General features: G+C 48.2%; 1 pseudogene; it reads right to left on the reverse strand.

The window, feature by feature from the left end:
- Positions 1 to 16,739: 16,739 nt before the first annotated feature.
- On the reverse strand, positions 16,740 to 17,318 carry LOC125756540 (cytosolic 10-formyltetrahydrofolate dehydrogenase-like; annotated as a pseudogene).
- Between the last annotated feature and the right edge of the window lie 4,543 nt (positions 17,319 to 21,861).

Raw genomic sequence — 21,861 nt, forward strand, 5'->3', positions numbered from 1 at the left:
CGAAGTATCTTATGGCAGAGTTCAATCCGGTGGTGGTGGTGTGCGGCGTGGCCACCCTTACTGTGCATGCGCATACCCTCTCCACACACCTCCTCTCCACTCCCCTCACCATTCCTCCTGTCCTCCTCCCTTCTCCCCTTTTCCCCCTCTCCACTCGCCCTCTCCCCTCCCCCTCTCCCATACCCCTCTCCGCTACCCCTCTCCCCTCCCCTTTCCACTCTTCCTCTGAAACACGGGCTAGACATGCCTAAATTCTCTCCTGCGCAACGCCGCGATGAGCACCAGCGCATGCGCGTCCCCTCCCCCTCTCTCTCCTCTCCTACGCTGCCCCCCTCTCGCACGCCTGTCGACCGCGTTCCCCGCTCGCCCTGTGAGAATTAACGGCCAGGCTAAAGGGAAGACAAGACGCGCGTAGCGTTCCTCTTCGCGTTCCACGACGCGAGGTCGATAGCATGCCCAACGAACGCCAACGGAACGCGATCGCGCAAGTGCTCCGGCTGTGCATCGCCTCATGTTCCCCTTTAGCGGGAAATTATGGTGTAATTTTCTTTCACTACCGTCACTTTGGCTCGATAACATTGACTGAAACTTGCAATATTAATTTTCTCTGACTGCGTTGAAACACTACAGCAACTCGTTTGTCACCAACAAAGAATGATGTAGACCCTGAAAAACTTAGTCGAAATTTGTGGCGTCACGTCAAATCGGTGACGCAACTTGAAAGGTAGTAGCGTCGATACCTGTATTTTTTTCGCGTTTCCTGTCTCACCGGCCACCTTCTCCTGGCCAAAGTGGCGCTTTCCAGATTGCGAAGGGGTAACGTATTGTTTGAACAGAGCACGAAACTATGGCTTAGGAAAGATTTACCACTACGAGTGAAATCGCACGTTTCTTTATTACTCAGCGTCCTTTTAAATAAGAACAAGTACGTTGTTTCAGATGTTTGGCATGGTAGTTTTAAACACGTCGAAGAATACGTGTGATAATATCTATCATCATCATCATCATCATCATCATCATCATCATCATCATCATCATAATCAGCCTGACTGCACCCACTGCAGGGCGAAGACATCTTCCACGTTTCTCCAATTCTCCCGGTCGTGTGTTACCCCCGCAAAATTCTTAATCTCATCTGCCCACATATCTATTTCTCTCCCCCTCGCCTGCTTGCCTTCTCTTGAAATTCACCTTAATGACCAGCGGTTATCTTACCTTCTCGCTACCTGCGCCGCCCATGCCCATTTCTTCTTAATTTCGACTAAGATGTCCATAACACCCGTTTGTACCCTGACCCACTTTGACCCTTAAGGTTACACCCATTATTTTTCAGGCGAAAGCCATAGACGGCTCACCAAACGCGAAAACTGACCCATCAGCATCGGCTGCGTCAACGCTAGTCATGCAAAAATTAGCATCACGTGATCACGTCACTATGTGACGTCATTACGTCATATATGACATCATCACTATGTCATTATGACGCTACTGTGGCGTCGCTACACGTCATCACTCGCTTAGTCAAACGTGGGTAGAATCATGAAGGCAATGCAATAGCAGGTGAAGTGCAGAAAGATTTCAGTGCCTCTGATGCTGGAAGCTGTGTAAAATAAAGCGGGGTGCAGAAAGCTTGAAACACCTCCGATTCTGGAGGCAGTGCAAAGCAACGTTAGGGGCAGAATATTTCGGAGGAGGCGGGGACGGATAAATACATTGACTGAGAAGAAAAACATGACTGTCGTCTTAGGCGAATGCGTGAGGGACCCTGTGTTTCCCCGGCTCCGTCGGCCTCAATTTATGTTGAACCCTTAAGCCTCCCCGCTTCTGCCCCGTATGTAAGTACCGGTAAGATCCTGCGGTTTCATGCCTTTCTCTTGAGGGATGCTAGTAAACTACCAGTATCTCTCAGGTGCACGTGATAGCAATTGCTTTACTTTCGAAGATACACCCCTCAGAATATCGTGTTGAGTGCCCCCGGTGCCAGGAAATACCGACACTGACACACGTTACACCCAGGCTGCGTCCGTCTGCGGCAAACTCCGCGCTCATAGAAACACACACATTAACACAATGGTCGCGGCAGGCTCGACTCTCAGAACAGGCCTTGGAAAGACAGCAGGCAACCCTGGACTAGTTCCGGTGAGCCGCTATAACCAATGTAGAGCACTGGACGAAGGGACCCACCCATTTTAGGTTTCAAGGAAGTGCTAGCAAACGTTTACACTCTCTCTTACTTGGCCGCTCATTTTCAGCATTACGCAGGTGACCACCATGCTGAAGAGCGAGAAGCCGACGAATTCGATGTAGGAGTGGTAGTACGGCACTTCGGGATTCAGGAGCTGCGTGATGCCGCTTAGGCTGACGGTAACCTGCGTGTCGACAACCAGGTTGACGAACACCAGAATGAGGTACAGCCATCTCCACGGGGGCCCCACTTGAAACATGTTGTGGAGACACCGGGTGACTACACCGGCCAGGATCGCCCGTGGTACCGCGTGCAGAGCGAGCAAGCACAGCACGAAGTCGCTGCCAGAGGGGTCGATGTACGGAGGTGGCCGCCGTCCGTGCAGTGATAGCCAGTGTGTCACGGAACCCTGTGGCTAATTGGCAAAAAGAAAATGTAAACGCGTAGAATTCAAGTGAACTGCCTTGGAACGAGTTTCTAGTACTTCACTATGGCATAAAACAAAGCATTAATGAATTGCGTCAGAAACTCCCTACTGAGATATCGAAGTATGGTTGGAGAATGGGATGTCACTCAGCCAACGCTTTTACAAATGGTCTTGCCTTCTTCAAAAAGACAGCACCACTAGTCGAAAGGTCGCCTCCAACGACACCTCGCTCTCCAAGGATTTTTCGTCGCTTCAAGCTTCCATCTTGCCTGGAACTTCTACTTTAATGGAGATATTGTAAGATAGAGCATAATAATTGTTTATATTTTTTAACGATATCTAGGGTTTTACGTAAAAAACCCACGAAATGATTATGAGGGACGCTGTAGTGGAGGGCTCCGGAAATTTTGACGACCTGGTGCTTTTAACGCGTACACTGACAGTACACGGGCCTCTAGCATCACACCTCCATCGAGATGCGACGGCCGTGGCCGGGATTGAATCCGCGACCTTCGGGTCAGCAGCCGAGCACTATAACCAGTGTACCACCGAGGCGAACGGAATTTTATTATTTAACCGATATATGGCAACGCTTGCCAACGTTTGCTAGCACAATATTCGCCAACACACTAGCCAAGAATAAGTCAACTGTAGCCGATGTCTGCCATCATTCAGCTAACACTAGACAGCACTCGCTGACAAACGTGCGAGTGAAATACCAGGCTTTAGAACTATAACCTATTCAGTGCAGCTAACATTCCTCTTTAAAAAAGATTTAATCGCGGAATTCCTCAGACAACTACGTGATTTCGTTGTAATAGAACGAATACGGTGTTGCATTTGTTATTCTGTCGAAGTTACGTAGAATTGTGATTAAGAAACCGCAAGTGGAAGGTGAAAGCGAATTAAGAGTCCGTAAGTGCGAAAGGAAAGTGAATTGAAAGCTCGGAAGTGGGAAACCGAAAGTTACCAAAAAGCCGGAAGTACCTACAAGTCATACAAAGGTACCTACAAGTCATACCTACAAGTAAGTCATACCTACAAGTACCGAAGTACCTACAAGTCATACAAAGGGCGGAAGTACCTTTACTTTGCTTGAAAACTGGAATTTACCGAAAGGCCCCAAATCCCTAACGCTCACTTTTCTTGCTTCAATTTGCCTAGTTATCTAACCTTTCTTGCTCTCATTTCGGTCATGAGTCAGACATGGCATATAAAACGCGTTGCAGAATATGGGTATCCCGCGGCGGCTGCATTTTCGGTGGAGGCGAAAATGTTTGAGGCCCGTGTACTTAGATTTAGGTGCACGTTAAAGAACCCCAGGTGGTCGAAATTTCCGGAGCCCTCCACTACGGCGTCTCTCATAATCATATGGTGGTTTTGGGACGTTAAACCCCAGATATTATTAATATGGGTATAAAAATATTCGGCAGATCCCACGCGTTTGGGAATCGGTTTCACGCGAAGCAGTCAGCGAGTACTTCTGTGCTGTATTTCGTGGCTTTGAGCCAAGCATTACGAGGTGGATCGACGTGTTTTTGTAAGTGTAGCAGCTGTGTGAACATCGTGGCCTAACCAGCCTCGTCGAAAACACTGGCGTTTAAAGGGTAGCTATAGTGCGACGTAACGTCAGCCCTCACGTTAGACTGCATACGTCACTAATATCAAAACTAAGTGCACATTATGGTGCAATCATGTGAATATCATATGTAACTTTCATTAATGTATTCCTCTTGGGTCGAGCAATGCTTCAATATAGCGTGCTGAATCACAGAAATACAAATGTAATGTTTATTAGACTGCTATTAAAGCAGAGCCAACACTAGAACCGCGGACGTTAATCTGATATGACGCCTGCATCGTAGGAGCACATATGTAGTGCTTATTGCTTTCTTGAGAAATTAGATAGCCAGCACCACAACTGACGTTGCAGCGCCATTACGCTTGCATAGGCTGTTTTTCCAAACCAGTTTATAGACCTGCCGTGGCTCTGTGGTAAAATACCTGATTGCCACACAGAATGCTTGGGTTCGATTCCTGCGCGGATCCTAATTTCCATTCTTTCCATTTGTCGGGTCAACGCTGCCGATCTTGGTTTTTCTAAGCGCCCTCGATTTAAATTACCAATCTCTGTTCTCGCCTTCCCTGGGTAGATATAAACTGTCAATTACCTGTGGCGCATACCCGTACACCGCGGCCCGTGGTAAAGGGTGTGTGCCACACGTGTCTGGAGGAAAGAATTTGACGACGTACGCGGCAGGATTTTCACGTTATTCATGTCGTGACCCGACAGTCATATTCTTCAAGTCATCTTACCCTCCCATTTCAATTTTGGTCTACACCAAGTTAAGGAGGCGATGACAAGAGCACCCAGACGTTAGATAGATAGATAGATAGATAGATAGATAGATAGATAGATAGATAGATAGATAGATAGATAGATAGACAGAAACAATCAAAGTGCCAAAGGTTCGCTAAGAAATGCTTCGCATTTAAAAACCTAGGAAGAAATCGCCTTGAAAACAGCATCGATTGGAACCCATGCTGTTGCCCTCACCGTGCAGTCTTTGCACTTCGTATCGAAGAGCAACCGGTCAGTGGTCGTTAAGGAAAAAACGAGAGCCGGAACCCCGATGGAGCAACAGGAGAGGCGCTTGACCGCGGGCTTGGTGGTGAAGTGGTCCGCGATGTCCATCTTCTCTTGACGTGGACCTTAAGCGGTGGTCTAGGCCTTCGCAGAAGGGTGGTCTTCGTTCACGTGACACCGCGCCGACCTTCTTGTCTTCTTCTTCTTGACCTCACTATGGCTCGTAATCAAAATAGGGAGTAATGATGATGATGATTAGTCTCCTTTGATTACTGGCACTTACCCACTCAGGGGGATCGACCAAGAGTCGGGCGGGTCATGTAGTCTGAAATATTTAAGTGCTAATAGAGGTTACAATGTCAATTAGAATGAAGTTATTTTTATTGTATTCCAGTTTTAGCCTAGATCATGTTGCATAACCTGCCAAGCGACCAAAATTATTAAGTCAGGATGCATAATTTGAAAATTACTAGCGGTTGATGTGTCGAATACGTCGATTTGATTCGCATATAAATTTAGCTATAGCACCGCATATGTTCCCGCCGAGTGCCCCAGCTTTGAAGCCCCAAATGACAACAGCACAGTTGAAGCAACAGGGGAGTAGTAGAGTAAACCTTGAAACCATGGCCTACAACCACGCTGGAGGATTGGCAAGAACCGAGTAGTTTTACCTAAAAGAAAATACTTGAATTCCAGGTTAAATTATGTCCATTTAAGATAAAGAAGTAAAATGAAACTAAAATTAAAAATTTTAGAATTGATGAATAGAATAGCATGACTATAAGTAATGAAGCGGCGAATTTCAAAAAAATATAAAGCAATTGAGAAAAGTAGAAAAACAAGAGTAACCATTGGTTTTATAGCGTCAATCTTTTTGAACCTTTATGTAACTCTTGCAAGGCATCACAACCTTCCTACCACTGTATACCAGTGACAACGACCCGAAATAAAGTACATTTCGTTCATTTAAATCTATTCTAAAGAGTCTGAAGACGGCTCCTAAAGTAATGTTGTGCAGGGTAGAGTATCTGTTGCAGGAAATGAGATAATGTTGTGTTGTCTCATGGACTCCGAAAAAACATTTAGGGGAAGGTGCCAGACCCGCTCTGTGTAAATAAAAATTTATATATAGAGTCTGACAACGTTGTATAATGATTGTTACTTCAATTGCTCGTGTTTGACATATTTCCCTATTCGAATGATGATTCAAGCGTTGAAATTTTAATGTGGTCGTTATTGACAGTGCAGAAAATAGATCTAACATCATTTTCCTCCTTAATCTAGCTCTCTCTTTCACGTGACATGGCAACGACCTTGTTCTTGTTTCCCTACTTTAAGTGTGACTCATATCCAAAACAGGAGATTGGCCAAGTACTGGGTGGACATTTCCATTAGGTTCTGTAGGGCATATCGACGATACAGCTGAAGATAAGTATCATAATAAACTGAATTGCAATCGATCAAAAACGAAATATTTAAAGCCGGTATATTGTTCGCAACAAGGATTAGTTCTTCTTCTTCTCGTCATATAAGCACTTTTTTTTCGTTTGATACATTATATTTCGCATCCTGCCCATTTGCCTGAACTTCATGCTGATACATTTGAAGTAAAACGTGTCGAAGCAATGTAGCCCCGTTCTCCTCCTGTTTCCTTTTGTTTAATTCCGCAACAGCGTCTTACCGAATGATCCAGCTGTCATTTCATTTTAAAGGGGTCATGAAACACCCCAAGGGCTTGGCTAGAAGCAGGTAGTCCTGATTAGTGGCGCTTAGCATTTTGCTCGGTAGGTGTTGCGCGGGGTGCTGCCACGTGCCGGCGCAGCGCACAATAGTCTGCTAACAATATACTGTAAACCACAACTCGCAAACAGGAATTCCAACGTGACTGAAGATAAAGTGCGACAAATCCCGGTAACTCCGGCCGTTCTTGGATGATTCGCGAAAGTTCTGCGGCAATCGGTTCTTGAGGCAATAAACTCTGTTGCTGAGGTTATTCTGTGATTACTTGTAAAATCGGTTCCGGGCGCCTTTAACTGTGACGGCTCGCTATTCCGCCTATCCTCTGTTGTGGGTACGCCCAAATTCTGTCCATCATAATCTTCAGCAGCAGCAGTAACGTACGGACACGCGCGAGCACCTGTCCTCGAGACAGAAGAAGACGAAGATTGACCGCAGTAGGGTGCCTTGATGCGCGTTTTGTTGCGCGTTTCGCACACATCGAGGCACACTAGACCGCAGTGGCTGGCTGCTCGAAGCACTGTGAGAACCCCTCCGAACTATGGCGAAGGGCAAGAACAAGTCACCGTCAAAAAAGTCTTCCAGCTCGACGGAGAGCAAGAGTTCGAGCAAGGGCGAAAGCAGAAGTACTAGCAAGGGCGAGAGCAAAAGTACCAGCAAGGGTGAGAGCAAAAGTACTAGCAAGGGTGAAAACAAGAGTCCCAAGAAGGGCTCCGCCAGCAAGGCATCTAGTCATGCCCCGCGCAAGGCAGTCAGTAAAGCTGCACCCATCAGGTCGTCACCCAGCAAGGCACATAGCAAAGCATCCAGCAAGTCTCCCATCAAGGCTTCCAGCAAGTCTCCCAGCAAGGCTTCCAGCAAGGCTTCCAGCAAGGCTTCCAGCAAGGCTTCCAGCAAGACGTCCAGCAAGACGTCCAGCAAGACGCCCAGCAAGGCACCAAGCAAGGCACCCAGCAAGGTTGCTAGCAAGGCTTCCAGCAAGGCACTCAGAAAGTCACCCAGCAAGTCACCCAGCAAGTCACCCCGTAAGGCACACGGAAAGGCGGCCAGTCAAGCGGCCAGCAAGTCCCCGAGCAAAGCGTCTAGTAAGGCCGCCAGCGCTGTTCCGAGCAAGAGTGCTTCCGAGAAGTCGCCTTCCAAGGCTCCGAGTAAGGCTGGCAGTAAGACTGGCAGTAAGACTGGCAGCAAGACCGTCAGCAAGGCGATGACCAAGGCACAGAGCAAGATCGCGCACAAGTACGCTTTCACTGCTTCCTTGGTATTTGCAGTTGCTCGCATGCATGTTAATGGTTTGTGCACTGCTTAGTCCCCAATACTCCGCAAAAATTTTTGGTAATCGTTCACGGGCAAGGTGTAGGGCAGCAACGTACAGTTCTGGTAGTAGCGACTTTTGCGGCATAGTGCAACGAGGTAGCATATAAAAGTAAATAGTGCAGTGACCTACTACAGTTAGGTAAACAGTAATGTAGAGCGCTCGGCGATTGAAACTGGATACTCGCAGCATTTAGCTTCTGGCGGTGAGACTGACAGCGAGGTCGAGAACGTTCCCAACGTATGGTGGCAGCATTCGGTGCATATTCGTTCAGTCTGTGGTTGTCGGTGGGTGAGCGGAGCGCTGCAATCCTTCGTAAAGCATGCCCGCCAACACCAGCCGCTGTGCGCGGCACGTCACGTGAGCGCAGTATTTTGAAGCCATGGCAGGCGGTGCTCCGTAGGCACCACCAAGAACCACAGACAGAGCGGTCGTCTACCGGATGTTGTCACCATGTGTCACGAAAACTCTCAACCTGGCAGCCGTCAGCTACATGCTGCAAGTATCGCGTTTCTGTCGCCGAATACTGTGCAGTGCTCGGTGATTGAAACGCACAATGAATACTGCTGTTCGTTGTGCAAAGGCATCTGTGTTTCTGAGGACTTGTCACACATCGTCACCTTTGAATTACGTGCGAGTATGCATGAACAATACCGCATATCTAATATATTGGGAACGTATTTTTATGACGTCCACCCTTACGTCACAGTAGGCGTATGGAAACAAAAAGCCATTGTAGGCTAGATAGATAGATAGATAGATAGATAGATAGATAGATAGATAGATAGATAGATAGATAGATAGATAGATAGATAGATAGATAGATAGATAGATAGATAGATAGATAGATAGATAGATAGTGATAGATAGATAGATAGATAGATAGATAGATAGATAGATAGATAGATAGATAGATAGATAGATAGATATAGATAGATAGATAGAGATAGATAGATAGATAGATGATAGATATAGATAGATAGATAGATAGATAGATAGATAGATAGATAGATAGATAGATAGATAGATAGATAGATAGATAGATAGATAGATAGATAGATAGGCGGCTATCACGTTGTCATTCAGTCCTGTAGCGTGAACGTAGGCCACCGATATGCGAGCGTGAGTGTAGTTACAAATGCACCTTCGTTTGGTCTTTCAAGGAGTCCAATGAAAGAAGGGGGCCGCAAGTCTTCTGGCAAGCCGGGCAGCAAGGTCACCAAGGCTCCCTCCAGGATGGCCTCAAGGATGGCCTCAATGGCGCCGTCCGCAGCAGGTAGTCGCGACAGGGGGGCCAAGCAGCCGCTCAAACACTTCTTCGCCAGCAAGTCAACCTTCTCGAAGGCGTCCAGCGCATCTAAGTCATCAGGTTTGTGTAGGCTCCCAGAGAAGTCTAATAACTGATGCGGTTTTACGTCGCAAAACCATGATATTGTCACGTTCAAGACAAAGGCGACGTTCACAAGGCGGCGATACAATGCCCCAAGTCCCAAACGGGGTCGGCACAGCACAACCAAAAACAAAGGCACTGGCGCGAGAGTTGCTGTGTCTTCGTCTGCCTCTTTCTCGCTAGCATATTAGGCGCGTGGCATTTCCCCTCCTCCCGAAGAGCATCGCCTCGATGCTAAACGAAGCGTTCACGATAAACATAATCGAAAACCTAATGTCCCGAAAAGCATGAATGTCCAATTTGTGGTATGGTTTTAACCGCACCACGTGCACAATCTCGGGTCGTGGCTGTTGGCGTCGTGGTTATTGGCTTCCGTCCGGAAGGACTTCGTAGTCGACGTCGATCACTCATCGTAGCGCTTTGTAAGGGCCGAAGTATCGACTGAGAAGCTTTTCAGAAACACCTTTGCGGCGCACGGGAGTCCATACAAACACCTGGTCACCCGGTTGGTAATCGACTTGTCTGTGGCGGAGGTTGTAGCGCCGTGTGCCGACGCCCTGTTGTTTCTTGATGTTCACGCAAACCAATTGGCGTGCTTCCTGGGTTCATGGGATCATACGAACTGCGAAACACCTGTGACTCATACCCGCATTCCATGGGCCGCGGTATACGGGTATGTGCCACAGGTGACTGAAGGAAAGGGTTTCATGACGTACGCGACAAGTATCTCACGCCATTGATGTAATGACCTGTTCATCGTGCTCGTCATACACTAATTCCCTCCCATTCAGATTTTCGTATGTGTCAAGCTAAGGCGACGACTACGAGAGCGCCCAGACGTAAGCGGCTAGATTATTACGTATATAGAAACGATCAAATTGCCTGCAGTTCGCTGAGAAATGCTTCGCATTAAAAAAATGAGCTAGTCCCACGCCGTGAAAACCTTCCGACGGCGATGCTGTCGCCCCTTTCGTGAGATATTTCGGTAAAGTTTTCACGAAGTATTTTATATACCCACAAGCTGGTTCGTTGATATGTGCCTCTCCTGGTAAGCTCGCGCTGGCACCGGCGAAACGACCAGCAGCTTCGTCGCCGTCGCCTCGTCGCTAGCGCTCGGCGTCTCGCGCGCACCACTGCCTCTCAACGAATATGACAACTTCGGAGCGAGAATGACCACCGCAGGCGCGCGAGTGATTCGCCGCGAGAGAGGAGGGGGCGATTGGCCCACGCGGCCACTACCTTCTTGCATTGATTTGTTCCCATCAATTCATGTTCGCAAGAGCGGTGTATAGCCCAGTAGATATGAGACGCCTTCGACCTTGAGTGCCCGGATTCAAACTTCGCCTCTCCAAGGAAGCTTTGTTGTTTTCCTTATTTTCTGCGGCCTTCATTTACATCTCCTCTCCGTGGTCGATTCCATGACTTCCTGCTTTTTTTCCTCTCATGAGGCTCCTCCTTTCCCCTGGTCGCGCGACCTCTTTGAGCGAACGCCGGTGACCCTGGCACAGGGTCCGCAAAGACACTGTAAAAGACGCGACAACAAATTTTCGTTGTAACATGCCTTGAAGAATAATAACGAGGCAGACAATTACTCGTCGCGACTGATCAACCAACGAGTCCATCAAATGTGGCTGATGGTAACCCGCTTTTATTGCGATAGCAATTATATGATATTATCGGCGGGTTTTTGCCGTCACCGTCATGCTCTGTATAAAGTCCAAATAAATAACATCGCCTCACGCATCGTATGTTCTACGTGCTAGTAAAAGGGCGCTCGCACTGGGGGCGACCGCGGTTGAAGCTTTAATGAAAAGAGCCGGCCATCTCCGTCGCACGAAGTGTACATGCGATAACTTAGTCCAGCTTGCGACGCCGGGCGTCGATGGCTCGTCAAGCAGAGAGGAAACGACCCGCCCGTCTTTCGGGCGGGGCGTTTGAGGGCAAGGGATGGGGAAAGGGGGCGCTGCGCTGCTCGAGCAACAACTGGGTTGATCATAAGGGCGCGGTCGTGAGTGGTGGCGCGCGCCCCATCTCGGTAGAGATTGCTGGCCGACTCGTATGCGTGGTGTGCTTTCATCGCTTTGTGTTGACGACAAACGGCCGAAAACCACTTATCTCCCTGGAGTGGCCGTACTCTCTTACACCTGCGTTTTGTAGAGTTACGCGATATTGGATCCAAAAGACTTTAGCCTTACTCGTGTAACATTACTCTTTGTTGCTATCAAATTCATTGATTCACCCTTGAGGCAAAATTGTATTTTTTCTCTCTCTCTAATCATGCAGGCAAGTCGAAGAAAAGCGGTTCAGACGAGGGCTCCCAAGAACAAGCCCCCAAGGCAGTTTCCAAGGCGGCCGGGAAGGCCAAGCCGGACTCGAAGACGACTTCGAAGCAGGCTCCTAAGACTGCAGCGAAAAAAACCTCGCCGGTCTCGGAGTCGCGCTCCCACGAGTCGGGCAGCGGCGAGGAAGGAGAGGAAGAGGAGTCGTCTCCCGAGAAGCCACAGCAAAAGAAAAAGGCGAAGAAGGACGAAGACGACGGTGAGGAGAGCAGTGAGGAAGAGAAGGCGTCGAAGAAGAAGAGGAAAGGTTCCGGCGATGAGAAGGAAGAAGACGAAGAGGGCAAGAAGGGCGAAGAGGAAGAGGAGAGAGGAAGAGGAAGAGGATGAGGGCATATACATGAGCACGACGGAGTTCGAGGCCTACATAGCTCGGTGAGCACGAAACAGGGTGCTGCTGTTCACTTAGGGTTTGTGCTATGTGGTATTACAACGTGGGCTCAATATGTGTATATTGTTTGAGCTATATTCAGTTTGAGTGTATGCGCCACATGAGTTGTATAGTCTGCCTGGCAAATTTCAGCAAAGGTTCGATTACACTGCTCAGCCAAACGTAACATTTCAACAAGGGACGACAAGCTTTTAATTCATAATCTGTGTAGTAAAACCCCTTAGCTGCGAAGTACAACTCATTTACATTAGCAGCGAGAAAGTACTTGTGGTTATTACGGAGACTGCCAAGCACCACTCTCTTGCACGGGAAAATGACACGCGCGCCGCAATACTGGGGGCACAGCTTGTACTTATTCTTAAGCTTAACCGAATATAGTGATTATGCGCAGCCCCATGGATTAGCTGGAATTTCTCTTACAAAAAAATTCGGCAGATCCCACGTACCGTGGAAGTCGATAATATGCGAAGCATGGGGCGGGAAAGTGACTGTGGCGTAATTTTTTTACTGAGCGAAACGTTACGAAATGATGCTAAAGATTTGTATAACTTTTATGCGCACACATTTACGCTGAAGAGCTGCATATGTGTTATATGATCAGTTGTTTAAAGTTGAGTAACGCTGCCCCAACGGCAACGTGGGTATTACCAACACCACAAGCGGTAAGCTGATATGTAGTGCTTATACTTGTCCGTTATCGTGGAGAAAGCACGCACGTTTCACGAACCCGTGTGCATGTGTGGAAGGGGTTCCTAACAGTTCTTGAACAAGGTCATCATCACCGTGATTAGTGAGCACTAGACGATGGTCATGACTTGTTATCGGATCCGGTCGCAATATCGGTGGCGAGGGGTCCATGTGTAGCGAAGTATGAGTTATAGTACAGCTGTTAGAAATCGTGGATGCCTCGGTCATTTCGTCGACAAATTGTCTGTATGGAGAGCCGGCGACATGTCGGAATCTGGAGTCACCCATCGCGTTGGTGAGGTTTAGGTCGTTGATGCTGGTAGGCCTGGATAGGGCTACGTAGACCAACATCACAGGATGGCGCTTCTCGTATTCGTAGTCTACCTGGGCGTATGTGACCTACGTAGCCTAGTCTACAAAGCGGCTGTCAATCAATCTGTCATCATCCTCGGTCAGCATGAGGCCATCGCCCAGCCTCGTAAAAAATGAAGAGGATACTGCGTCGTTCTGGTGGACTAAGTGCACTTTACGTTGCGATGATGTGCATACGTAACTTTCGTTAATGTATTCCTCCGGTGTCGAGCAATGCTTCAATATAGCTTGCTGAATCATAGGAATACAAATGTAATGCTTATTAGACTGCTATAAAAGCGTAGCCGACACTGGAATCACGGACGTTAATCTGATATGACGCCTGTGTTGTAGGACTACATATGTAATGTTTAGTGCTTTCTTGTAAAATTAGATACCCAGCACCACAACCACAACTGACGTTGCACCAGCATTACGCCTGCATAGGCTGTTTTTCCAAACCAGTTTGTAGACCTGGCGTGGCTTTGTGGTAGAGTACCCGATTGCCACGAACAATGCTTGGGTTCGATTCCTGCTTGGATCCTGATTTTTATTCTTTCCATTCGTCGGGTCACCGCTGCCGATGTCGGTTTTTCTTAACGCTCTCGCATTTAAATTACTAATATCTGTTCTCGCCGTTGCAGGGTAGATATAAACTGTCAATCACCAGTGGCGCATACCCGTACACCCCGGCCGGTGGTAAACGGGTATGTGCCACACGTGTCTGGAGGAAAGGGTTTGACGACGCACGCAACAGGATTTTCACGTTATTGATGTCATGACCACACAGTCATATTCGCCAAGTCCTCTTACCCTCCCATGCTAATTTTGGTCTACACCAAGTTAAGGAGGCGATCACGAGAGCACCCAGACGTAGGCGGCTAGATAGATAGGTAGATAGATAGATACATACGTAGATAGAAACGCTCAAAGTGCCAGAGGTTCGCTGAGAAATGCTTCGCATTTAATAATTATAGCGTAGTGTTTTAAATACGGGCACTGGTCTGTGTTCCGCCTGTTAGCATATTTTTTTATGAACTTCATTCGGTTCTTCGCAGCCGGGACTGCATACGGGACATCGGCAAGTGCATACTGATCATACTGATGACGGCCTGCGTCGCCTACCTCTTTCACGTGTGGCGACAGCACGACAAGAAGAAATATGGCACCGGCATCGTCACCCAGCGTCGCACTCCGGCCTACACCGAAGAAGAAGAGAACGTGACTGTCGTTGTCGACGGCGTAGAACGTTTCGCCATAGACGACCACAACGCGGTGCCCACGGAATTCGGCGAGGCCATTGGAGACTTTTAGATAGATTACCGCTCACCGGGATCGTATTCCATTTATTGAGAGAGCTCGTGTGGTTACACACGTTAACCAATTATTTTAATTCGTTTCGTATCGCGTTTGTGATTACATGTTGCTCATGATTTCGCTGACCTTCGTTTTCCTAAGGCATTCTCTCAACTTTTAATAGAAGTGCTTTTTTGCTTTTTACAGCGTAAGCTGTTGCGAGCTCACAACAGCCGATTTTCGGGACGTAGTTGTCCGCCGCCGAAATTGGTGTACGTCGCAGCAATCGCGCACATTAAAAAAAAAATGGTTCGAGGCGGATTGGACCAAAGATCTTCAGCGTGCAAGCAGGTGCGACAGAGCCACGCCAGTGTTGAAATCTTTTTCCAAAAAGGACCCTATAAAAGCGACATGTATGCCGAGCAAAGCGCTAACATGTTTATTATTGCGTGGAAAAGGAGCGGAATCTCGCCAAGCGTCGCACCAGGTGGTACTGCGGAGCGAGTGCGCGGCGTAAAGCTTGCTACCCGCTACAAAGGGCTCGGCAATAATTCATCACCCTCATCATAGTCCACCACAGCAACAACAATGTGTTCATCCATACGGCTGCAGATATTACCGTAGAAACAAGCTGTGGGTGATTAGCTTCGTAAAATAGAATGGTTTGTGCTGCAGTGGGTACCTTTTAACTGTACTTGCATTAGGCGCCCTTGGAGGGTTTACAGTGGACTCGCGCTGTGACTGTGCTGCACGTTCGACGCAGGCATGGCATTTATACATTCGGCGCAGGCATGTACACGTTGTAAGTAAGGTTAATTTATCGGAACATGAGGCAAAACATGGCGTTTATACGTTCGGCGCAGGCATGTATATGTTGTACGTAAGGTTAATTTATCGGAACATAAGGCAAAACATAGCGCACCTAGACTACACACTTTTCGTGCTTATTACGGTACTTGTTGCTCATTGTGTAGGGCGGGGTAAGGTTGCGTTATTGTGGCCATTGAATAAAATTGAAATGTCATCATTTTGGCGTGACCAAGCGTCATTTCTTCTCGTTGAGAATGAAGCATGCAAGCAATGCGCTCTTCAAGGCCCCTGCGCCTGTGCGAAGCAAATAAGCAACGCTGCAAACATGAGAGGTACGCTGCTGCTTACTTACTATCCCGCTGTGGAAGATGACACGTGCGCAGAATAAAAGCTCCAAGAATAAGGTTTCCTGGTAAAACCAAGGCGAATTGAAGGGTGGTACACTTAAACACCGCTTTTTAGTCGTGAGTCGATATTAGTTTAGCTAGCGTTGGCTTCAAGTGCACTCGCCAAGGACTTGCCGGCTCACCGTAGCGCGAGTCCTTAGCGATCAGGGGCCGAATAAAACTATATCGTTGTAAAATTTCGCGCTAGGGCCAACAAAAATGACGTAACTTTTTTATCGCATATTGCGTCACATCCGCTTTATTTTTTGTTCCGCCGGAAGTGTTCCCTCCTCACACAGGGGGCGCTAAGGCCCATGAACAGCTGATCAGCCGCCAATTTCTGAACGTATGGGCTTATATGGAAGCTTCGCTGCCAGTTACATTTACCTTGCCTTGTACTCATCTGCCACGCCGTTGTAATTAAGGCGCTCATACTGCGTGCGGTCGACGCTCCCGCGATATAGATAAAAATACTTGAGGCTGTACATGTAGTAAAGGTTTGTTTATTGCCTTCATACACGCAAGGCACTATTGCCCGTCCATAGGCATCCCTGAATTACGAACGGTGGGAAAGGTCGGGATGGCCGGCTCACGATAGACAGTCGACTTGCCTGAAGCGACCAGTGGAACACGTGCGGCACATTTTTCTCGTGGCAACCACAGCAGATCCCGGAATTTCGTTTATAAGCGAATGTTCGAATACACTTCGTTCTTTTAGAGGAGTACCCAATAGAAAAAAAGTTAATATGTCGGAAATAATTATTTGATTCAAAACGGAAGTAATCTTTCCCATTGAAGTGTCACATATTTGCCAACTGCCGTGTAGCCGGACATTCATTACAAGCCAAACGCCGGTACGCGCATGCGCGAGGCAAGATCTAGCATTCGACGGTGACACACTTCAGTTGCAGATAGTCCTTAAGCGTCGCCTGACCCAAGTCCTTGCCGTATCCAGACTGCTTAAAGCCGCCGAAAGGTGCCGCCACGTCAATTTTGTTGTAGCAGTTGATGAAGCACGACCCGGCCTGATGGTGGGTTCGAGGAAGAGACCGGGCCTCGGCAGCCTGTGGCCTCCGTGGACAAGGCGGGCGTCTTCGAACACGGCCCTCTGCACGTAGTCGACTAGCTCTTCCAGCTGTTGTTTGGGTTCTGCGCACCGTGCCAGGTGCTGCAGTCCAACGGATCACCCTTGACGATCTTGCGGGCCTCGGACTCGACGCGCTCCACGAAGCGGTCGTGCAGGGGAGTCCTCGACGGACAGGCGGCCGGCGGCGATGCCGTTCTCGCCCTTGTGGAAGAACACACTGTTCAGACCCTGGCGCACGGCGGAGTCCAAGTCGCAGTCGGCGAATATGATGAGCGGCGACTTGTCTCCGAGTTCCAGCGAGAGGCGCTTCAAGTACGGTGTGGCGCACCTCGACATGATGGCGCGGCCGACCTCTGGATCCCATGAACGCCATCCTAAAACAAACAAGAAATGATTTAAAAAGAAGATCAATGTCTGGCGATCTCCGCATGCTTATAGAAAACACTGTAGTTCACGAATGGACTTTGGGCGCAATAGTTCGGTAAGAGGTCTGCATTGACATAGCGGTCGTCTAATGGCTCATTCACACCTGCTGCTAGCCTCGGTGACGGGACCATTTGTGACTGGCGAACAAAAAGCGAGTCAAGCGACTCAAAAAGCTCCGCCGCCGAGATTTTAGCCAAAATAAATGTTTTGGTGCACTTGTTGACACAACCTCGTTTTCAAACAGAAACAGGCGAAAAATAATGAATTTAATGCGTTTCTCTCAGTGGACAGTGACTTGTGTTCGCCGGAAACCGTGTTCCCGGCTGCCCGCCTCTGTTGCTGCCATGAAGGAAGGACAACAACTAGAAGGGAGTGTCGCAGTTTTATATCGTTATGATATTAATATATTTCCCTGAATACCTTTGTAAGAGCCGGTGGAGTTACGGAGGAGCCGGGGTAGTAAATAAAAGTCATGAAAAAAATTTAAAAATACAACAACTAACCTGTATTCAATAAAATCCTGTTCAGTCACTAATCAATTTGATGAGTTTTACACTAAGCCTCAAAAGGACAGACTGGAGGACAAGCCCAACACGGACCCATCTCTCCAAAAGTGGGACCCAACAAACAAAGCAATGGAAAGCCTACACAAGAGAGACAAGAGCAAAAGAAAAAAAATGAAATACTTGTTAGTCAAGACGAGCTCATCGGAGATCCATTGTGTCAAAACAATTGTAAGTCAAGACGAAGAGAAACCGCAGTATGTAATCTAGAAAATATTTCCTTTGGAGGTGGTTTCGCTAGGTGGTGGGATCTAATTTTCAATCTTTTTTTAAATTTTTTTTTTTTAATCTGAATTTTAGTACATTTTGTTCTTCTATCTAATTTACCGATTTTGGCCTGCGATACTTAGGTGGTGCAGGCAGGGCATAGATATTTTTCTAATTTAAATTTCATTTATTTTTCGCCCAACTCCACTTTAATGTAATTCACATGATTCCACCGGCCTCGACAAGTCAACCAACTCTGTCAACGCGGCCCTTCCGAAAAGTGGACGGTGGCTGCTGGGTAGGATTCCCAGCGCCCGCACCAGACGCGACCAGGGCCTATTTCTTCCTTAAATTTTTTATGACTATAGGCGTCAAGATTGTCACGTGACTCTCCCTACTGGCGTTTTCTTCTTCCGTGGTTTCTGCTGCTGCCGCTACCACCGCCGGACCACATGACGTTTCACGCATCGTAATCACGCTGGCAGCCGCCGCCCGCCTACAGTACTCCAAAATAGAGCCAATCCTTTAAAAATGTGTGAAATAAACACTGTGTGTCAAAAGTGGTTGTACCTTTCAAATCGAATTTCGGTAAGTACCTCACTTTTTATACATTTTTTCCCCCACTCCAGTGCCATTTTGTTGGGCGCCTTGAGCTTCGATAACATCACCCAGCGCATCCTATATTATGTGTTCGAGTGAAAGAATGCGAAGGCAGCCGACGATTGCTGCTCAAGCGGAGAGCAAAATCACCGGCCGTCTTTCGTCGCGGGAAAAATTAATGGGAGGGGTCCCGAGGGAGAGTTGCGTAACTCCGGCGGTGACTGCGTACTTCAACTGGTCCGGCGCCGTCTGCTGACACCTGTCAAGACAGGTGTCAGCAGACGGCTCAATCCTTTGAGCGTGCCGTTTTCTCACCACTTAGCTTGCACTGAAGCAATAGGCGGCACGATGGTCGCTTCGATCGCTGCAGCGGCCGCCTTCCCTTACGCCAGCATTTTGCTGAGTTACGCCAGACCGGACATGACGAAGTAGTTAGCAGCTGACCTTTCTTCGTATAACATTCAAATGTGCTGCTATCGCATTCATTGCTACGCTCCTGCGGCGACGCTGTGGCTTTTTGTATCGCTGGTAAAACACGCTCAGAATTTACATACACGTTTGCCTTCTGCAAGCGTGTTTAATTGCGTAGCCCAGTTGTAAAACAGGCTGTTTGAACGTGGGGCCGTAAGTACGAAACTTAGAACTGCAAAGAAAAACTTGGAGGACGCTTGAGCGTCGTCTTCAAGAGCAAAACCCGACATCGTAATCTGGCCTCGTTCGCATCGTATTGTCATTCGCTAGCCTGGACGCCTCAACCGTGCCGTAAGGGAACGAACGTCTGTGCAGTGGTCGTTTCAAACTATTCTAGAATGCCTAATGCTAATACAGTCGCGAAGTGCCCATTGAGCCATAATTCCTTCTGCGAATCGGCGAAGTACCCACTACGCATCCGTAGGATGCCACACCCACCTGCGCATTTTGTTGATGCTGTTGCTCATAATGATAATTATTTATGCGTGAGCGCTTTGTAATGGGTGGGCTTTTGCCGCGGCTAGGCGAATCGAAAATACGTTTGCCCAGTCTGGACAGAAGCTTCCCGATTGGCTGCGGCGTTCTCTACGTCATATTCAAGCACGCGCGCCCGTGAGTCTCGCACCAGTCTCTCTTGAGTTTTTGTCAGCTTATACAGCTCCGGATGACACCCACAGCAGCTAGAGTCACTACCCATAAAATCCTATAGGTGTTCATAACATCCTTTACGCTAACGTCACCAAACGCGACGTTTGAAGCACGCATCTCGTAAATGTGGTTATAGATAAATCAAAAGCTACAACAGAAGGCATTACGATAGGTCCCACCTCGTCACAAACATCGGGGCCGCACGTTTCAGCTTTGATTTTTAACCGCCACCTAAGCACGTAGTGCTTATGCGGCGTTTTCGACTGCCACTATTGCACCACTCACATTTTGTGACCCCTGGCGCGATCCGATTCTACGCTTCTGCCACGCAATATTACATGCGTTGAGGAGGCTCCTCCCACTACATGACATTCACATAGTGCTTTTTCCAAATCAGTTTTAAGCAATGTCGTCGCTCTGTGGTAGAATATCTGTTTGCTACACGGAAGGTCTTAGTTCGATTCTTACTCGAAACGAAAGTTTTTATTATTTATTTATTTGCATCTTTCTCGATTTTTCGCTTACACTCAACGCCGCTGACGCTGGAATTTCTGCGAAACGAGCTCTTCATTGTTTCACACATTTCCTTATAGTAATGATCCTATTAAGTCACATAGGAGCGGGCGGACTCGCAGTTTTCTCGCTGAGACGGCAGAATAGATGCCCAAAAGCAGTCGAAAACAAATGCGGGCAGTTTGCCCAATGTCGCGCAAAGCTTGGCAACAGTGAAGCATGGGCCCTTCACTGCCCGTCCCCCGTCAACCGACATGTCTAGCCTCGAGATGCGTGGCTTCCTGCTCGGTCTGTATTTCTCTTTCTCATTATTTCTCTGCTACGCTTTACTCTCTCACCTCCTTCTATTTTTCCTCCTTCTCGACCTCAGATCTGTCCTCCTTATCGTCACTGGCCTTTCCCACCACCTTGCTCCACTATACTATACGAGGCTATGCTATGCTAGTCTAGCGTGCCTGCATAGGCAAGGGTTAGGACACTCGCCTTTCGATGGAGTGTACAATGCTTCGAATCCCGCCTCGTGAAGAATTTTTTTCACATCTCTCCCCATCACTCCCACTTCCCCTTCTCTCCCCCTTGCTACACTATACTACGCAAGGCTAAGCTTGCTCGGCAACCATGCCTGGATAGGCGAGTGATTTGGACGCTTGCCTTCGGATCTAGTGTACGCGGGTTCTAATCCCGCCTCGTGAATGACATTTTTCACATCCCTCCTCCTCACTCTCACTTTCTCTTCCTACCCTCTCGCTGCACTATACTATACAAGGCTGAGCTATGCTCCACTTGCGTGCTGGATAGGCCAGTGGTTAGGACACTTGCCTTCGGATCGAGTGTACGTGGGTTCGAATCCCGCCTCGAGAAGAATTTTTTTCTCACTTCCCTTCCAACTCTCGCTGCAGTATACTAGACAAAGCTAAGGCATGGTTGGCTACCGTGTCTGCATAGGCGAGTGGTTAAGGCGCTCGCCTTGAATCGAATGTACGCAGGTTCGAATCCCGCCACGAGAACACTTTTTTTCACATCTCTCCTTCTCACTCGCACTTCCCCTTCCCACCCTCTCGCTGCACTATACTATACAAGGCTAAGGCATTCTGGCTACCGTGTCTGCATAGGCTAGTGGTTAAGGCGCTCGCCTTTGAATCGAATGTACGCAGATTCGAATCCCGCCACGAGAACACTTTTTTTCACATCTCTCCTTCTCACTCGCACTTCCCCTTCCCACCCTCTCGCTGCACTATACTATACAAGGCTAAGGCATGCTCGGCTACCGTGTCTGCATAGGCTAGTGGTTAAGGCGCTCGCCTTTGAATCGAATGTACGCAGGTTCGAATCCCGCACGAGAACACTTTTTTTCACATCTCTCCTTCTCACTCGCACTTCCCTTCCCACCCTCTCGCTGCACTATACTATACAAGGCTAAGGCATGCTCGGCTACCGTGTCTGCATAGGCT

Source organism: Rhipicephalus sanguineus, unplaced genomic scaffold, assembly GCF_013339695.2.
Source record: "Rhipicephalus sanguineus isolate Rsan-2018 unplaced genomic scaffold, BIME_Rsan_1.4 Seq1183, whole genome shotgun sequence".
NCBI lineage: Eukaryota > Metazoa > Arthropoda > Arachnida > Ixodida > Ixodidae > Rhipicephalus > Rhipicephalus sanguineus.